Raw genomic sequence first — 20,306 nt, 5'->3', positions numbered from 1 at the left:
GAGCTCTGTAGGAACAGTAGCTGAATACCAGGGGCTGGAGCTGAGCAGAGTTCGCCCTGGTTGAAGACACTAATACCGGACACGGAGTCCGAGGCAGTGGGGACATCCAGGTCCAGCAGCAGAATCCAACCGGCAGGGGATTTCATGTCCTCTGGCCATAGAAACCCGAAGGCACGGTCACAAGCAAGGGACCAGCAACGCCATTGTGAAGCGGAGGCTAACAGAAGGCCTCAAGTCACCGGCCATACGGGTGAGCACCACATGGTATACTCAGGGACGTGGGCTACTTTGATCCGCATACAGCAAGGTAGCCAAGAAAGAGTACAGATAGACGGGGAGGCCTACAACTCCACCTGGCCAGGGGGAGATCCTGCTTGCTCACAGACTGACCAGGCCTCTACTGCTAACCAGTACTCCCGGGAGGGTCTGCGTTATACCATCAGTAAAGACCCTGAACTGCACCACATGTCTCTGTGTTTCATCGCCGCACCAGCACCATCAGTATTGGGACGCTCACACCATCACTCCCATCATCCACACTAGCTGCCCTGAGGCAATACTTCTCCCTTGGGGAGTTATTCCATACTTGGCTGCGCAAACTACATCAGCCTCAGCGGTCTGCAGCGCAGCGGCGGTCCCCACTGACCGCAATCCACGGGTGGCGTAGTCAGACATTGTTATCACACTCAGACTGCCACTGGTTTGACCGCCCTGGGCACGGACCGGGTCACCGCCACGGAGGACTACAACCCCCAGCGATCCAGCTCCGGGTATCCCCCTGCACAGCACAGGCCCAGGGGGCGCGTCATAAGTAGAGAAGATCTTGTGAGGATCGGAGGTTGCGTGCAGGAAAGTACAGGGACTCGAGGTCACAGTTATATGGAGGAGACAGGTTGTGGATGGCTTTGTATGCCATGGTTAGCGTTTTCAACTGGAGTCTCTGGATAATGGGGAGCCAGTGAAGGGATTGACAGAGGGTAGAGGCCAGGGAATAGCAGGGGGACAGGTGGATTAGTCGGGCAGCAGAGTAGAGTTATCTGACAGGAGAAAACCAACTCCTTTGCCAAGCTTGCCGATGGGGCGAGGGGTGTGGGAAAGGTGGAATCCAACATATGAAAGTGCAGCTGGAGAGGCCATGTCAGAGGGGGTGAGTCAGATACCATTGATGCCAAGGAAGGAAAGTTTGTTAGTAATGAAAAGGTCATGGATGTAGGAAAGTTTGTTGCAGACGGAGCCAGCGTTCCATAGAGCTCCTGTTAGTGGGATTGGGGAAGTGGGGGATGGGCAATGGGTATAGGGTTAGAAAGGTTGCGGAAATTTGATAGATTGTGGATGAGAGGTAGAAGTGACTGTGGGTATGTGGTGAGGAGGGCCATGATTTGGAGAGATATCGCCAGCAGTGAGGAGGAGCAGAGAAAGTGATATTAGTGGGAGCAGGAGAGAGTGTGAGATGGCTGTCTGTGTTTGGAGACAGAGGATTGTATGTTGAGGAACAAATCTGAGGAGGTGAGATGGAGGGAGAGATGATCACTTCATTACTAGGTGTATGGATGAGAAGGGTTAGTAGAACGTGTAGGACTATAGTGGGGGGGGTGAAAACCAAGAGAAACATTTTTTACTTTGGCTGTGCAGTTACCCTCGGTTATCTTCTGGTTCAATTCTGGTCTAACTCAGTGCTGCACACTGTAAGATTGCTGCCGGACAGGTCGTGGACGGGAGGTATGTGTCCCCAAAGTACCAAGCTTTGGTGATGTAGGACCCGAAGAAGCAGGCTCCAGCACACATAGTGTAGGGAGTTAATGGGCCCAGATTAAAGGGCCGAGTTTTACGAGCAGCAGAAAGAGCTGTTATGTTCCAAGTTCACTGATGAACATCTGCTTTCTTCATATTTCGTTGCGATCTACCAGTGTCTTCGTAAGATTTGGCCGCTCTCTACTGTTATATGCAAGAGTGTGCCAATTTTCCAAAGGAACAAGGAGATTGAGTACCTCAACAGCCTCTTGTCACTGATCGGCAAACAAATTTGGAGAAAATAATTGGACAAAGCCTGAAGGACGCAGTAATGCAGGGCTGTGTTCTGGGGGATCGGTGAAGACATAAGAAGTATGATCTGTGCTGAACAGTATGGATGGTAATCCAAAGCCTCCATAACTAAGCTTGGCATGGAAGGCACTCGGGAAATAGGAGTGTGAGTTGGGGGTCTCCCAGTGGTAATACAGTTGGAATCACTGCCTTATTAATACAACGGGGAACTGTTTTTATTTCAATTAACAATTTAAAGGGGTTGTCTGAAACCAACACTGATTTAATTCTAAATCTCTATTTAATTTAATAATCTAATTGCTTTTCTAATATACTTTAATTAAAAGTTAATCTGAATTTATCTAACTGGGGTGTGTTTGTATGTGTGTGTATATATTTGTTTTTTTTTTACCAACTTCCTGTTTGATAACATTTAGTTTGAAAATCCCCAGTGCATCCTGGGATATGAAGATGGGGGCGATCAGGGAGCAGAGGCTGCGGTCACTGCTGCTGCCTCTTTCCGCACCCTGAATGAAGAGTCATCAGTGATGCCTGTTTCAGGGGCTGGGCTAGTCCTTGCTACTCAGCGCATGTGTCGCTTGTCCATTCCAACTCTCAGTTGCTCAGCAGGATCTTGTCATTGTGCAATATTCTTTTTAATGCGCAGCTTCAGGGATTCCTCAGACGACACCGGGGAGATCACGCAATATCTCACCCTGCCATCACTGTGTCACGGATTTCGTCCGGAATCGCGAGCACACAATCCAGATTACTTGACAGTTTAGCAGTTTTTGGGGATTATGAATCTCAAGACTGCTACCTACCGGAAGCTAAAATACAATAAATGAGGGGCCAGGTGAAGAAAGCCATAGCAAATTCGATCATGTCCCTTAGAGGTGCAATGTACCTGTTGGGTACCCTGACATCGTGCTTCCCAGGGGTTCTGTGAGCACATTACCATTCCAGGGTTCTACAGTGGGATGTGCTACATAATGAAGTTTCTCTTAAGGGGCACTTGGAAGGGAAGATGTCCTTATCACCCCGGTCAGTAAAATCTTTATAGTGGTGGCAGGATGAGCCTAACCTATCTCGAGGGGTTCCCTGGGTACTTAGGGTCACTAGAACAATTACCGCAGATGCGAGTCCCAGAGGGTGGGGAGCCCATCTGGGAGATATGGTAGCCCAGGGGACCTGATCAGATATCGAAAAGGGTCTCTCCTCCAATGCAAAAGAACTTCTGGCGGTAGACAAGGCGGTGAATAATTTCTTACCTTTCCTTCAGGGCCAGAATGTAAAGATCCTTTTGGATAATCTAGTTGCGGTAGCATATGTGAACTACCAGGGGGGTACATGGTCAAGATCACTGATGAGAGGGACAGATCATCTCTTCCAGATTACAGAAAGTCACCTCCTTTCCCTGATGGCCCTCCATATAAGGGAAAAAGAAAACACCAGAGCAGATTTCCTAAGCTGCTATCCTCTGATGCAAGGGGAATGGGAACTAAATCAAGGAATTTTTACCCAAATAGCCTCCTGTCAGGTAGATCTGTTTGCCACAAAACTAAATCGGAAGACAAAGATCTTGTGTTCCCTAAATCCCCTAGCTGTGGACGCTCTCCTGATACGTTGAGATTTCAGCCTGGCGTATGCCTCCCCCACCCCGGTTGGCTCTTCTTCTCATGGTCATAAGAAAGATCAGGGAGGACAAGGCCAGGGTTCTGCTGATCGCACCCTTTTGGCCCAGGAGGCCCTGGTTCTCATGCCTGAGGAGCATGTCCATCTCCGATCCTTGGGTTCTTCCAGAGATTCCGTATCTCTTTCTCCAGGGTCCAATATTCCATCCTCAAGCAACTGGCCTCCACTTGACGGTGTGGAACTTGAAAGGACACTGCTAAATCGGAAAGGTTTTTCCCACGGTCTAGAAACCATCCTGATGCACAGCAGAAAACCTGTTGCAACCCAAATTTATGCCAGAACTTGGAGAAAGGTTTTGTCTTTCTCTGGTTCTGGGGTTGATGGGGGGCGCCAATAGGAAACATCTTGGAGTTTTGACAAAAAGGTCATGAACTAGGGTTATCCACCAGCACCCTTAAAGTTCAGGTTTCTGCCTTGGGTGCCCTATATAGCTGTGATCTAGCGGGTAACTACTGGGTTTCTCGGTTCATTAAGGCAGCTTTTAGATCTAGACCTATTATTAAAAGCAGCTTGGTTCCCTGGGATTTAAATTTGGTTCTAAAGGCCTTGACTAGCTCGCCGTTTGAGCCAATAGAGTCAGCAACCCTTAAATCCCTCTCCCTTAAGACCACTTTGTTAATAGCTTTAACCTCGGCCAGGAGCATTAGTGACATCCAGGCCCTGTCTATGGCCTCGCCGTTTACTCAAATTCTGGATGATAGGCAGGATCTGGTCTAAAAATCACTCTCTCTCCCTAAGGTAGCCACTCTTTTCCACAGACTTCAGGAAGTCCTCCTACCCTCCTTTTGTCCAAATCCTAGTAACCAGAAAGAGGTGGAGTTACATACGTTAGAAGTGAGGAGATGTGTGGTTAGGTACCTTTCAGTTACCAAAAGCTTTAGAAAAGATAACTCGCTGTTTATATCCTACCAAGGGGCTAGGAAACGGTCTAAGGTCACGAAGTCCACCATAGCTAGATGGAATAGGGAGGCCATTTCTCTAGCATATACATCTAGCGGCGAGGAAGTGCCAGAAGGGCTGAAGGCTCATTCCACCCGGGCTGTGGCGACCTCCTGGGCTGAGAAGGCAGGTGTCTCGACAGAAGACATATGTAGGGCTGCTACCTGGTCCTGTCCCTCTACATTCCATAGACACTATATAGGTTAGATATGGTTATATCGGCTGACCTCACCTTTAGGAGAAGAGTGTTCCAGGCTGTGGTCCTTCAATAGATTACTTCATCTCTGTAATTCTCTCGTGGTGCTGTCATGGTCGACCGATAAAATCTTAAGTTACTTACCGGTAATGGTATTTTTCGGAGACCATGACAGCACCCTCACATTCCCTCCCTTCACGTTTGTGGGAGCACTCCCCTTTTATTAATTATCTCACACTCAATAGGTGTCGAGTGGTATGGCAATTTTGTGATTGTTTGCTGTGTTCATTAACCTGGCGGTACTCTCAATGCTCTGTAATCCAAACTGAGGCGGGAGAGAGGTGGCTCCCTTTTTAGCCTGTAGGTTTCCTCTCCTTGGTGGGCGGATCCCCTCTCTCGTGTTGCCGTCATGGTCTCTGAAAAATCCCGTTACCGGTAAGTAACGACTATTCATTTGATGGAGCAATCAAAAAATTGTTCCCCAAAATGGTAAGTATTAAAAACGGTCTTAGAAAGTTGAAACACAAGCCAATTTGTTTGCAAAGTTTAGAATTTTTTAAAAGCAGTAAAATGTTTTTGTTTTTTTCTTCTGCACCATTTCACTTTATTTAGAATTCATTGCCCTTTTTTTCTATATCTTGCACAGTAAAATGAATGGTGTCTTTTAAAAATGCTGTAATTTTGTCCCACAAAATACCTCTCAACCCTGCTGCATTGAATAGTGTCTGTGTTATTCACTATGTAATATGTTGTTGTTTTTTATGGTATACTAATGTATAGTGACTAGTGATGATCGAGCGTGTTCTATGAACCCCTTCGGCGAGCACGCTGTCTAACAGCCGTGGCACTTGCAGGCACGGCGACCTTAAAAGAAATGCCGAGCATGCCAAAATACTCAGCGAGCACCCGAGCGTGCTCGCTGAAGGGGTTGATGGAACACGCTCGATCATCACTAATAGTTACCAGATGCCTCTAAGGAATCGTTTTTGGCCTCTGTTTTACTGATGCTTGAAGTGCAAATTTTTGTAGCGCTAATGATTAAGTAATATACCCCTCCCTCCTATTCCCATTCATGACCATGCAGGATTTGGAAAGCTAAATCCATAGACACCTCTATATCTTTTATCTGTTGCTGCATTTGAGTGCTCTGGGTGTAACGGAGCACTTACCGAGCCTCAGCCTTCCAAGGTTGCTTCCCTGCCCAGCATCAACCTCTTTATTTTGATTGATAGCTCACTGTCTGATTTTCCTTGCCTGGTGCCTGACGTTCCAAAAAACTGTGAGCTTTCATTGACACCTGAGGCTAAGTTCCCACCATAAGCTTTCGTGAGTTTTTGATGTTACAGATTTAAAGCAAAAAAAAAAACAAGTAACCTATTTTACTTAATAGGTGCAGGAATGCTGTAGAAAATCTGCAACATCGAAAACTCACCAAAAGCAATGGGAACGTAGCCTAAAGAGACCGGATGCTTGATGTGGGAGATAATCTCAGGAGACAGAGACTTAACTCCTTATTTGCATGTGAACCAAAATTCTAATTACTTAGAAGTGCAGCAACAGATAGAAGATATAAAAGTGTCCATTGGTTTAGATTTACATTTCAAAGGCCTGCATGCCCACATCTGAGGTCTAACAGATTTCCTTTTAAAATTAGTGTATTGCTTTGAACTGGAGCTATTGCTCAATCAGTAGCGCCACACATAGTCACAAGGTAGCCCTAGCCTAATGGAGCACCATAGACACTAGCACTGGGAACTTTCCCTCCGTACACGCAGAACATAAACAAAAGCAAAAAGCTATTTGGCACATTACTTAATTATTTATGTATATTTATAGAATGAAATGTTGGATCTCGTACGAGCTCTATCCTTGTTTTTCACAGAACTCCTATCTATTATAGTCTAGGGCTGTTCACATATTTCTGCGGACCGCGTATTTTTCACTGAAACGCGTTGACCTGTCGGATTTTGATCCAAATCAAAGTTTAGAACTTCTCGGATGGAAAACAAAGCTGATGAAAATCGGTCATTTTTTTTTTACCTACAAGAGAAATCACTGTGGTCTGAATGAGGCCTTACTCCATTATTTATTTTTTTAAGCAGCGTTCATTCCAGGCTGCTCTACAATGAAGAGGGTTTACACACCTAAAATACATATATAAAACACAGAAACAAGCTACCATTGACAGACTATTATGGAGGGGGACACTGCCACCACGAGCTAACAGTGTGGATTCTGGGGTCTCGCTCCTTCCCTCAAGGTGTATTCCAAAAGCCGCCTCCAATAAGCAAGTTCTGGCCAAGCTGCAGGTGGAGAGGGAGCCAGGATTACGGTGAAGGCCCAGACTGCGTCTCTGTTTTACACTTACGAGAGGGAAAGAAGTATCTCCTGAACCTGATCGACACTCCGGTGAGTGTGACGTTTCTTCTTGATTTGTTTCTCTGTGGTCTTGTTGCGGATGTTCAGATACTGAATGAGTTATACAAAATGCAGCAGCTGCTCTAATAATAATAATTAATTTACAGGATGGGCCATTTATATGGATACACCTAAATTAAATGGGAATGGTTGGTGATATCATCTTCCTGTTTGTGGCACATTAGTATATGGGAGGGGGAAAACTTTTCCAGATGGGTGGTGACCATGGTGGCCATTTTGAAGTCAGCCATTTTGGATCCAACTTTATTTTTTTCAATGGCAAGAGGGTCATGTGACACATCACACTTATTGAGAATTTCATAGGAAAAACAATAGTGTGCTTGGTTTTAACGTAACTTTATTCTTTCATGAGTTTTTTACAAGTTTATGACCACTTATAAAATGTGTTCAAAGTGCTGCCCATTGTGTTGGATTGTCAATGCAGCCCTCTTCTTCCACTCTTGACACACTGATAGCAACACCGCAGAAGAAATGCTAGCACAGGCTTCCAGTATCCGTTGTTTCAGGTTGATATCACCAACCATTCCCATTTAATTTAGGTGTATCCATATAAATGGCCCACCCTGTAGATATAACACTGTTTTTTTGTTTATTTGTTTGTTTTTTATAGACGCCCATAAGAGCTATCCAATATTTTAACATTGAAAGAGTTTGCTCTCAGATTACAGCTTATCACTTCTCCACAGAACAGATTGCTTGCTAATTGCTGGGGGACCCATCTCTGGGACTCCCAATCACAGGAAATCAGGTGCACGAGCCATATTACGCCCATGGATTGGCAGATGAGCGTGTGCACTGCTGCTCCACTCAAAGGCTAATGGGCTGCCGGAGATGGCCGAATTCAGAGCTCGGCTATCTCCATCAGTCCCGTAGACAATGGCACCACTCCATTAAAAAAGGGAATGTGAGACATCTGTTCTTCTGATCATTGGAGGTCCCGGTTGTCACACCCGTACAGAATAGCCAAAAAGTTGCGATCTTGGCACAGCCTATTTAAGAATGCTATAGAAAAAAAAACACCAGCTCACCCACAGCCCGGAGATCGTGTGGCCACACGTGTGTAAATCACAGGAAAAAGAAAAGGAACTCCAGCTCCATAAAATCGATCTTTATTATTTCATCTTTAAAAGTTCATTAATCCACAAGGTTCAAGTGAAAACTTTATGCAACATAGCAGCATGTTTCAAACGCTCAGCATTCTTTGTCCATCTACATAAGAAATGACTCCCCTCACATTTAAATATGGTTATTTAAGAATGCGCCTTGTATCCATCAGTCCATAATTGTCCAACATGTTTTCCCTTTTAACGTTTTTGTACTTTTGTAGGGTCATGTTGATTTTAGCTACGAAGTTTCAAGGTCCCTTTCTGCATGCCAAGGTGTATTATTGGTGGTCGACGCAAATGAGGTACTTTTTCTTAGTGACGTTGTATATAATTATAATGCTTATGCTACCTGTAAGGTAGATATAATTTATGATATACTGTTACTTCTTTATTCTTCCAGATTTATTGTACACTTGCATCTATACTCTTATTAGATTCTGATTATATAGAGACAGAGACTCTGATTCCAGCCAAGTCTCAATAACTGGCTGCTTGTTTTAGTTTTATCACTCAAGGACTAGTAAACCTGCTACCATGTAGTCCTCCACATTCATGAGCTCTATATATAACCCCACCCGCACCACTGATTGACAGCTTTCTGTGTACCCTGTTCATAGACAGAATATCTGCAGCTAATAAAGGGATTTTATCAACACTGCATCAAGCAGCTCAGTAAGTGACACATCGCTGGAATCCAGGTACTACGGGTTTACCGTAACTAGAGGGGCCAGAAGACTGCGGCGTCTGAGCTCCTCCACTGATTAGAAGCACTTCACTATAATATTAAACCGTGAAGGTTTCTGCTAGCAGTGCAAAGGTTAATCTGTTCAGTTGAGAGCTGCTAGAGCTTTCCAGCATTGATGGTCTCAGCTGTTCAGTGTTGGCCTCTCCCTCTCCTATATATGCTCGCCTCTGGCAATCTGGGATTCCCAGTGTTAGATTTATGCTGCCTAGTTCCTAGTTCTGGAGTCGGAGGTGTTGGTTGTTTGAAGAGGCGTTTGTGTGTTAACTGCCATCTTTGCCAGAGACATAAGGAGACACTCCAATTTGCAGGGGGCCTGGGGTCAAGGGCACCTAGGTTTGAGTTAACTGAAGAACCCATGCTGTTGGGTGTGGCAACTTGTTCTGTTGCTCCAACTGTAGTTCGTCAGAAAGGGTGTCTGTGTGTGTGTGTTTCTATGTGTGTGTGTGTTTGTGTGCGCGCTTTTCCTAAACACCCACCGGAAAACTAAGGTGCCCGAGTTGTGGAGGGAATTGGCAACTCGGGGATGTACTTAATTCCTCTGTGGGTAGGTCACAATTTTTTTTACCGTTCAAGATCCATCTTGGCAAAAGTATGGTGGTAATTTCTGACTTTTTTGACAGTGGGGCGGGGTTTAGTTTGATCGACGCTAGGTTCGATCAGGACCTCAAACCTCATAAATTCTCTAGATCAACACCCATAATCGCCATTGACTCTGCACCCTTGAGCTAGGGCTATTTTACTCTTGTCGTTCGTGTGCTACATCTGCAGGTAGGGGCATTGCACTCAAAATTTATTGACTGTTATGTGCTAGAGGGCTTGCCCGCTCCTGTGGTCCTTGGACTACCTTGGTTTACGCTGCACAATCCTGTGGTAGGCTGTGTGCCCACTATGTGTTTTTTTTAAGCATTTCCGCAGCGGCAATTCCGCTGCAGAAACGCTTAAAAAAACGCTTGGTAGAAGGTCTGCAATGTTCCCCAATGATAATAAGCATGTGCTATGCACATGCCGCAGAGATTTCCGCTGCGGATTCAGTGCGGAAAAATCCGCAGCACTACCTATTATTTTGCGTAATCGCGGCGTTTTCGCCGCCATTGACTTGCATTGAATCACTTCATATCCGCATGACTACATGTGCACATGCGGATATTAAGCGATTCAATGTGCGAATGGTACCCGGGTCTGGAGAAGAGGAGACTCTCCTCCAGCCCCGGGTACCATGGTACCTGTAGAAAAAAAAAAATACATTATACTTACCTTCTGATGGCCCCCGGTCTTTTCTCCGCTGCGTCCAGTCCACAGGGAGCAGCACAGAAGCCGGTGCAGAAGGGGAGACAAGGGCTGAGCCACTTACACAGACAGAAAGCTGAGGAGAGGAGGACATGTTATTACTCCAGGATCCGCTCCATTCATTCCCTATGTGGCGTACAAGCGCTGAGCTCGGCTTTTCCGGAGCCCCATAGAGAATGAATGGAGCTGCAGTTGATCCCTGACTTTCCACTCCTTCCCGATCAGACGATGGTTCGCAGCGTCAGACCCCACGATCAGTAAGTAATCACCGAGCCTGTGGATAAGTGATAACTTGTTTTCTTCAGACATCCCCTTTAAGCAATGGAGCATGCCAGCAGAGAAGGTGGGAGGAGGCGCTGGTTACAGGGGAGACTTTACCTCTGGAGGCCCCATATAGGGCATGTGAGGGGCAGACACTTCCCGTATTCATCATTACTGAACCCCCGCTCTGTACGGCTCTTATCTGAGCTGCAGGAGATGCAGCAGTTACTAATCAGCCGCTCTCCGTTCACTTGCAGCCGCCCGAGCTCTGCTATGCCTGTTAGGGGTGAAGTTCGGGTCCTAGGAGGCAGCGACTATGCAGCCTGCACAGCAGATCACAGCCCGGGCACCGCGTTGCCGGGTAAATTTCCACTTTGTGAGTTGATTCTTGTGCAGCAGCCCCATGCAAGTTGCTCCGCTCTCCTCGGCCAGCTTCTGCTGAAGACTGAGCTCCTCTGCCCAATCTAGGAGCTCAATAGCCCTGATCACGTCAGTGGTAGCCCAGCGCTGCTGGATCAGATTTACAAATGGCAAACTAATCAGCCCTAGGTATTTCTAATATGTGCAGAGCAGGCGACATAAGTCTGACCGGTGTCCTCATAGACATTTCCACAGCCGGGGTCTAATAGGAGCAGTAAGATGGCCGTCATGGGGTCCATTGTTAGATCTCGGCTGCCATAGAAACTCATCGGCACCAAGATCGCGCCTCCCTCTCCTGTCTAAAGTGCCTAAATGCTGTGGAAGCCCCCTACTGTGTCATACAATGGATTAAGCTGCCAGGATCAGGGTTGGCTCTACTGTCGGCGGCTGAGGCAGGAGCAGGACTGTGTTATTCAGCCACACTTCTGCCGCAGATCTTGCTGCTTCTGGTTGAGACCTTGCCCTCATTTATCAATGACACGACGGATGTCCTTACTAGGTTTGACAGCATCTTTGTGGATGATAATACTCTTTTTGTCACTGCTGATGTGGAGACACTATATACTTGCATTGAACATGATGTTGGTTTTGGAGGCTGTCCGCCTCTTCCTGGGTGCCTCCGACCTGGACGGCCCTTTGTGCGGGTTTATCCTTGGGCTGCTGCGCTTTATACTTACCACAATTTTTTTTACTTTTAAAATCTGTTTTACCTGCAGAGGCGCGGTACGGCCATGGGTGCGGCCTGTTCCCCCTCATATGCCAATCTCTTCTTGGGTTTATGGGAGAGACACATCTTTGGTGGCGAGGGGGTGTGGGTCACTGACCATGTGCTGTGCTGGCACCTGTATATTTGTTTTTGTGGAAAGGTACGGCGCAGCAGCTTGGGACTTTCATGAACAGACTAAATCAAAACAATTTAAACATTCATTTAACATATAAATACCACTCAACGAAAATTGATTTCTTGGACGTCAGCCTTGGGGTCGACTCTCTGTCGTCCGTCCAGACTGTCGTCTTTAGAAAAACAACAGCAGTCAATGCTCTTATTCATGCTTCGTCTGCCCATGATCCCGCCACCATAAGGGCCGTCCAGGTCGGACAGTTCTTCCGGGTGAGGCGGATATGTTCCTCCAACCAACTGTTTGAGGCACAGGCAAAGGACCTCCAGACCCGATTTATACAACGTGGCTATAGCCGTGATTCTATTAAGAGAGGATATGCCAGGGCTAAAACAACCCCAAGATCCCAATTATTATACCAACGTAGAAGAAAGGACACAGGGAAAGGCCAAATTCATTTTATTTCCACGTTTAATAGCGAGTGGAATAATATGCGGGCAATTTTAATGAAACACTGGCCTATCCTGAGTGAGGAAGCATGTCTGGCTCACCACTTGGGCGAACGACTGTCTGACACCCAGAAGGTCTCGCAATTTAAGCGATCTTATAGTCAGCAGCCATTACGTTCCTCCTAACAGTATGTTTTTGTCATCCTTCAAAAATACACTGGGGTTCTACACCTGTGGCCACTGCCTGGCCTGCACGAATGTACTTCGCTGCAAGACCTTTGACTCTGCTGGAGGTGACCGACAATTTAAGATCCTACATTGGATCTCGTGTAGTGATCTATTATGCTTCATCTATGTGGGACTCGCCTCCAGAGAACTCAGTCAGGGTCCGCGAACACGTTAGGGACATTAATGCGGCGAGGCATGTGACCGATACCTCAGAACTTAAAACGATTCCCCGTCATTTTAAAGAATTCCACAACTGCGACCCTCGATCCCTCATGATTAGGGGTATCGATTTGATACACCTCGGGACGAGAGGTGGCAATATAAAAAAAACTTCTTGCACGATGGATCGTTACGCTTGACACCATGGCCTCCAAGGGCCTCAATGAGTCTTAGTTTTGCCTCTTTCCTCTAGATCAGTGATTTTCAACCAGTGTTCCGCGGCACACTAGTGTGCCGTGACACATGGTCGGGTGTGCCGCGGGGAAAGTTCCCCAAACTATGGTGCCCCCTCTGTTTTGTTTCCCGGCAATGCGCTCGATGCGCAGTCACGCCTTCTTACAATGTAGGAGACGTGTACAATAACACATGCGCAAGCTTTGAACCTCGCGCGACTTAATGACGTCACCGAGGCCGGCGCGTCATCCTGAGAGCGGAGAGACTCTCGCATTTGCCCGCCGCCAAGGTAATGCCCGCCAATAATGCTGACTATATGAGCTTTTGCCTGAGTATATGAACTGTTGGCAGAATACTCAGCATAAGAGCTGGTACTTTTAGTACTCCAGCAGTATACTGCATATAACAATGAGAAATGTAAAATGAGAAATACTATAGTCATGAGGCTGGAGTACTACAAGTACCAGCTCATATGCTGAGTATATGAGCTGGCACTTGTACTCTGGCCTCATGGCCATAGTACTTCTCATTGTACCCCTTTATATTGCAGTATATGAGCCACATAATAATCAGCACCATATACTGTGGCGCTGTACAGTGCACATCACCACAGTATATGATGCTGATAATCATGTGCTCATATACGTGGGACTGTATTTATGAGGTTACATGGGATTGAATATATGAGGGGGTTATCCTTTTTTATTTCACTTTTTTAAAAATAAATAATTTATTGAAAGGACCTCTGCCAGGCATATTTCACTCTTGAGGGCTAAAAAAGTAGCTCTTGTGGTGGTAAGAAGCTGATTTAAAACCCCCAAGAGTGAACTCCGTGAGAGTTGTATGTATGGAATAATAAATGATATTAGTACCGTTCTTCAGCAGTCATGTCCTGCTTGAATTGACTCTAGTGGCGTAGCACTTGGCAGCCGGCTCTATTCTACTTATAGAGAAAGCTGAGTGCTACGTCACTAGTGTCAATTCAAGCAGGAAATGCAGACCGTAGTAATATAAGTTATTATCACACACATACAGCTCTCGCGAAGTTCACTCTTGGGGGGTTTAAATCAGCTTCTTGTCACCACGAGAGCTGCTTTTTAAGCCCTCAGGAATGAAAGATGCCTAGCAGAGGTCCTTTAAGTGTGGCAGATAATGTAATACTCTTCTATTTTAGTGTGTGGCTGCGCACACTATCTCAGCAGTGATGGAGAAGTATTTGAGAATAGAAAAGGCAAATGCCGAACAGGACCCTGGACACAATCCTAACCCAAATGAAGGCCCTAGTATGAGAGTTCGACAAAAGAAAAAAGACAAGACGGTGAGCTCAAGGCAATACAGTGAAAGCTATCTTTCATTTGGATTTACTTCCACTGGGGATGCGACAGCACCAACACCACTGTGCTTGGTGTGTGGTGAGAAGCTTTCCAATAGCGCTATGGTGCCAAGCAAACTTAAACGCCATCTCCAAACGAAACACCCTTCCGTTCAAAATAAACCGATGGAGTATTTTGTTCGCTTACGTACAAACAATGAGAAAGGGGCAACTTTTTTGAGAAAAAGCACAAAGGTAAACGAGAGAGCCCTCAAAGCTAGCTACCTTGTTGCTGAACTCATAGCTAAATCAAAAAAGTCCCACACTGTGGCAGAAACATTAATACTACCAGCTTGTAAAGCTATTGTAAATGAGATGCTTGGCCCTGAAGCAGCTAAAGAGATAGCTAAAGTGCCTCTCTCTGATAACACAATTGCCAGACGGATTGATGACTTGTCTGCGGACATTGAAACAGTTGTTTTGGAAAAGGTGCGCATCAGTAAGAAATTTGCCTTGCAACTTGATGAGTCGACGGATATCAGTGGACATTGTCAGTTGTTGGCCAATGTGCGTTTTGTGGATGGTGAAGCCATTAGAGAAAACTTCCTATTTTGCAAGGCACTGACAGAAAAATCAACAGGAGAGGCAATATTCCAAGTCACATCGGAATATCTTGATAAAAGTGGACTTACATGGGAAAACTGCACAGGTGTCTGCACTGATGGAGCCGCAGCCATGGTCGGACGCATCAAAGGCTTTGTAAGTAGGGTTAAAGAAAGAAACCCAGATGTTCTTGCTACCCACTGTTTCTTGCACCGTGAGGCCCTCGTTGCAAAGACCTTACCAGCAGATCTAGCTCCTGTGTTGGATGATGTTGTGTGCATAGTGAACTTTGTGAAGACGCGACCTTTGAGATGTCGCTTATTTGCGTCTTTGTGTACAGAAATGGGAGCGGAACATAAAATCTTATTGCTCCACACGGAGGTCAGGTGGCTGTCACGCGGCAAAGTGCTGGCCCGTGTGTATGAGTTGCGAGAGGAACTTAAAATATTTCTTACAAACGAGAGGTCCGATTATTCAAAGCTGCTTGCAAGTGATGAGTGGTGTGCAAAGCTGGCTGATATATTTCAATATCTGAATGAACTAAACACACGGATGCAAGGTCGAAATGAAAACCTGCTTACAAGCACTGATAAAATGAACGGATTCTGTTTAAAGGTGCAGCTCTGGCAACAACATGTGCAGGGTGGCAACCTTCAGCTGTTCCCACTCACCGAGAAACTGCATGATGACAATACTGCTGCAATGTGCGAAGCGATTGGCAGACATTTGAAAACTCTTGAGGAGAAGTTATCGTTCTATTTCTCTTCAGCCTTCACAGAATGCCTTGACTGGGTTAGGGACCCATACAGCTCATTATCCGTTGCTGGAAAGGACATGACTTTAAAGGAGCAAGAGGAACTCGTTGAACTGAAGCAAGATCGCGGTTTAAAGCTAAAGTTTGCTGATCTTCCTTTGGACAGTTTTTGGTTATCTGTTGCCAAGGAGTTCCCCATTCTGGCCAACAAAGCTATTTTGACATTGCTCCCATTTTCAACCACATATCTATGTGAGCTGGGCTTCTCAAGCTTGACTACGATAAAAACTAAAAACAGGGAGAAACTGAGAACTGTTGAGGAAGAGCTTCGTGTGTGTCTTTCCACCATTCCTGCCAGGATATCCCTTTTGTGTTTATCGAAACAGGCCCAGGTTTCACACTGAGTGAGTAAAATAAATTTAGAATCTATATTATTAACTATATGTATAATATGACTGTTTTAGTGTCATTTTGTGCTATTTTGGTTGGTGGTGTGCCCCAGGATTTTCTAAGTATAAAAAGTGTGCCGCGGCTCAAAAAAGGTTGAAAATCACTGATCTAGAGGGCACAAAGGAGGCGTTATTACTATGTAAGTGACACAGTGATGAATTTATTATGTGGGGCATTAAGAGGAGTGCTGTTTCTGTACCACACAGCAGGTGCAGTAATAGGGTCACATTCGACAGCTGTAGCTAGGTATTGGGGAATCAGCAGAATGAGGATTTTGTGCAGGTTGGGAATAGATGACAGAGACAGTGCAAGAAATGTGAGAAGTCAAATGTGTTTTCGTTACAGATGAGTCCTGGCTAGAGAAGTTGTCATGTTGGTCTGGGCTAGATGGAAAAGACGGTAAAATAGACTACTCCACCAGAAAGAGCGTCAGCTGTAAGTTACTATATATAGCTGTACAGTAATCTCTTACATGTTCTGCAGGACTGGTAACTACCACTATATGGTCACCATATGGCGGTTATATCAGTGTTGGTCTCTGTGTAGAGATTTATTTTCAGTAACAACGCAGCCATCGGCTGAGGTTCTTCTATACACATGATCAGGGTTCACCACCGTAGTTGTGTACAAAGTTACTTGGTTAGGGGCTCACTCAGATGTTTCACCCCCTCTGAGCTGAACCCCTAGCAATGCCTCTGGGCAAAGACTTTTTCACTACCGAATATATATATATATATGTATATATATATATATATATAGTACAGACCAAAAGTTTGGACACACCTTCTCATTTAAAGATTTTTCTGTATTTTCATGACTTTGAAAATTGTACATTCACACTGAAGGCATCAAAACTATGAATTAACACATGTGGAATTATATACTTAACAAAAAAGTGTGAAACAACTGAAAATATGTCTTATATTCTAGGTTCTTCAAAGTAGCCACCTTTTGCTTTCATGACTGCTTTGCACACTCTTGGCATTCTCTTGATGAGGTTCAAGAGGTAGTCACCGGAAATGGTTTTCACTTCACAGGTGTGCCCTGTCAGGTTTAATAAGTGGGATTTCTTGCCTTATAAATGGGGTTGGGACCATCAGTTGTGTTGTGCAGAAGTCAGGTGGATACACAGCTGGTAGTCATACTGAATAAACTGTTAGAATTTGTATTATGGCAAGAAAAAAGCAGCTAAGTAAAGAAAAAAGAGTGGCCATCATTACTTTAAGAAATGAAGGTCAGTCAGTCCGAAAAATTGGGCAAACTTTGAAAGTATCCCCAAGTGCAGATGCAAAAACCATCAAGCGCTACAAAGAAACTGGCTCACATGAGGACCGCCCCAGGAAAGGAAGACCAAGAGTCATCTCTGCTTCTGAGGATAAGTTTATCTGAGTCACCAGCCTCAGAAATAGCAGGTTAACAGCAGCTCAGATTAGAGACCAGGTCAATGCCACACAGAGTTCTAGCAGCAGACACATCTCTACAACAACTGTTAAGAGGAGACTTTGTGCAGCAGGCCTTCATGGTAAAATAGCTGCTAGGAAACCACTGCTAAGGACAGGCAACAAGCAGAAGAGACTTGTTTGGGCTAAAGAACACAGGGAATGGACATTAGACCAGTGGAAATCTGTGCTTTGGTCTGATGAGTCTAAATTTGAGATCTTTGGTTCCAACCACCGTGTCTTTGTGCGATGCAGAAAAGGTGAACGGATGGACTCTACATGCCTGGTTCCCACCGTGAAGCATGGAGGAGGAGGTGTGATGGTGTGGGGGTGCTTTGCTGGTGACACTGTTGGGTATTTATTCAAAATTGAAGGCATACTGAATCAGCATGGCTACCACAGCATATTGCAGCGGCATGCTATTCCATCCGGTTTGCGTTTAGTTGGACCATCCATTTATTTATCAACAGGACAATGACCCCAAACACACCTCCAGGCTGTGTAAGGGCTATTTGACCAAGAAGGAGAGTGATGGGGTGCTACGCCAGATGACCTGGCCTCCACAGTCACCAGACCTGTACCCAATCGAGATGGTGTGGGGTGAGCTGGGCTGCAGAGTGAAGGCAAAAGGGCCAACAAGTGCTAAGCATCTCTGGGAACTCCAAGATTGATTGAACACCATTTCCGGTGACTACCTCTTGAAGCTCATCAAGAGAATGCCAAGAGTGTGCAAAGCAGTCATCAAAGCACAAGGTGGCTACTTTGAAGAACCTAGAATATAAGACATATTTTCAGTTGTTTCACACTTTTTTGTTAAGTATATAATTCCACATGTGTTAATTCATAGCTTTGATGCCTTCAGTGTGAATGTACAATTTTCATAGTCATGAAAATACAGAAAAATCTTTAAATGAGAAGGTGTGTCCAAACTTTTGGTCTGTACTGTATACATACACACACTGTATACAGGTGCATCTCACTAAATTAGAATATCCTCAAAAAGTTAATTTATTTCAGTTCTTCAACACAAAAAGTGAAACTCATATATTATATAGAGTCATTACAAACAGAGTGATCTATTTCAAGTGTTTATTTCTGTTAATGTTGATGATTATGGCTACAGCCAATGAAAACACAAAAGTCATTATCTTAGTAAATTAAAATAATTAACACCTGCAAAGGCTTGATAAGCAGTTAAAAAGGTCCCTTAGTCTGTTTCAGTAGGCTGCACAATCATGGGGAAGACTGCTGACTAGATGGATGTCCAGAAAGCAGTCATTGACACAGTCCACAAGGTCGCAGATTTCCAATTTTCATTTGGAAATCAAGGTCCCAGAGTCTGGAGGAAGAGTGGAGGGGCACATAATCCTAGCTGCTTGAGGTCTAGTATGAAGTTTCCACAATCAGTGATGGTTTGGGGAGCCATGTCATCTGCTGGTGTAGGTTCACTGTGTTTCATCAAGACCAAAAAGTCAGCACAGCATTTCTACCAGGAAATTTTAGAGCACTTCATGCTTCCCTCTGCCGAAAAGCTTTTTGGAGATGCAAATTTCATTCTTCAGCAGGACTTGGCACCTGTCCACGCTGCCAAAAGTACCAATACCTGGTTTACAAACAACAGTATCACTGTGCTTGATTGGCCAGCAAACTCGCCTGACCTGTATTGTCAATACGAAGATGAGAGACACCAGACCCAACAATGCAACGAGCTGAAGACTGCTATCAAAAGAACCTGGGCTTCCATAACACCTCAGCAGTGCCACAGGCTGATCGCCTCCATGCCACGCCACATTGATGCAGTAATTGATTCAAAAGGAGCAAGACCAAGTATTGAGTGCATTTACTGAACATACGTTTCAGTAGGCCAACATTTTGGATTTTAAAAACATTTTCAAGCTATTGTTATAAAGTATTCTAATTTACTGAATTAATGACTTTTGTGTTTTCATTGGCTGTAAGCCATAACCATCAACATTAACAGAAATAAACACTTGAAATAGATCACTCTGTTTGTAATGACTCTATATAATATATGAGTTTCACTTTTTGTATTGAAGAACTGAAATAAATTAATTTTTGATGATATTCTAATTTAGAGAGATGCACATGTATATGCCCTCCATCCTGGTATATATTTCCCTCATCCTGGCCCCATCCTGGTATATCTACATGTCCTCCATCCTGATATCTATGTTCCCCTTCATGGTCTTATCCTGGTGTGTGTGTGTATATAATATATATATATATATACATATATACACAGTACAGACCAAAAGTTTGAACACACCTCATTTAAAGATTTTTCTGTATTTTCATGACTATGAAAATTGTACATTCACACTGAAGGCATCAAAACTATGAATTAACACGTGTGGAATTATATACTTAACAAAAAAGTGTGAAACAACTGAAAATATGTCTTATATTCTAGGTTCTTCAAAGTAGCCACCTTTTGCTTTGATGACTGCTTTGCACACTCTTGGCATTCTCTTGATGAGCTTCAAGAGATAGTCACCGGAAATGGTCTTCCAACAATCTTGAAGGAGTTCCCAGAGATACTTAGCACTTGTTGGCCCTTTTGCCTTCACTCTGCGGTCCAGCTCACCCCAAACCATCTCGATTGGGTTCAGGTCTGGTGACTGTGGAGGCCAGGTCATCTGGCGTAGCACTCCATCACTCTACTCCTTGGTCAAATAGCTCTTACACAGCCTGGAGGTGTGTTTGGGGTC

The 20,306-nt window shown here is 44.9% G+C and overlaps 1 long non-coding RNA gene across 2 annotated transcripts in view; it reads left to right on the top strand.

The window, feature by feature from the left end:
- The first annotated feature begins 6,552 nt into the window (after positions 1-6,552).
- The window catches only part of LOC141244078 (uncharacterized), a 54,852-nt gene continuing 41,098 nt past the window's right edge, over positions 6,553-20,306 (top strand). Inside the window, exons 1-3 of one of the 2 annotated variants that reach the window (XR_012308062.1) lie at positions 6,553-7,261; positions 8,619-8,699; positions 16,484-16,573. This is a non-coding gene — a long non-coding RNA (uncharacterized lncRNA). The remainder of the gene's footprint in view (positions 7,262-8,618; positions 8,700-16,483; positions 16,574-20,306) is intronic. The other variant, XR_012308061.1, reaches the window with a different exon arrangement.

The sequence above is a fragment of the Phyllobates terribilis genome, unplaced genomic scaffold, assembly GCF_046119375.1.
Source record: "Phyllobates terribilis strain yellow unplaced genomic scaffold, ASM4611937v1 Scaffold_1336__1_contigs__length_319888, whole genome shotgun sequence".
Taxonomy (NCBI): domain Eukaryota; kingdom Metazoa; phylum Chordata; class Amphibia; order Anura; family Dendrobatidae; genus Phyllobates; species Phyllobates terribilis.
This window is presented reverse-complemented; position numbering and strand designations above follow the sequence as displayed.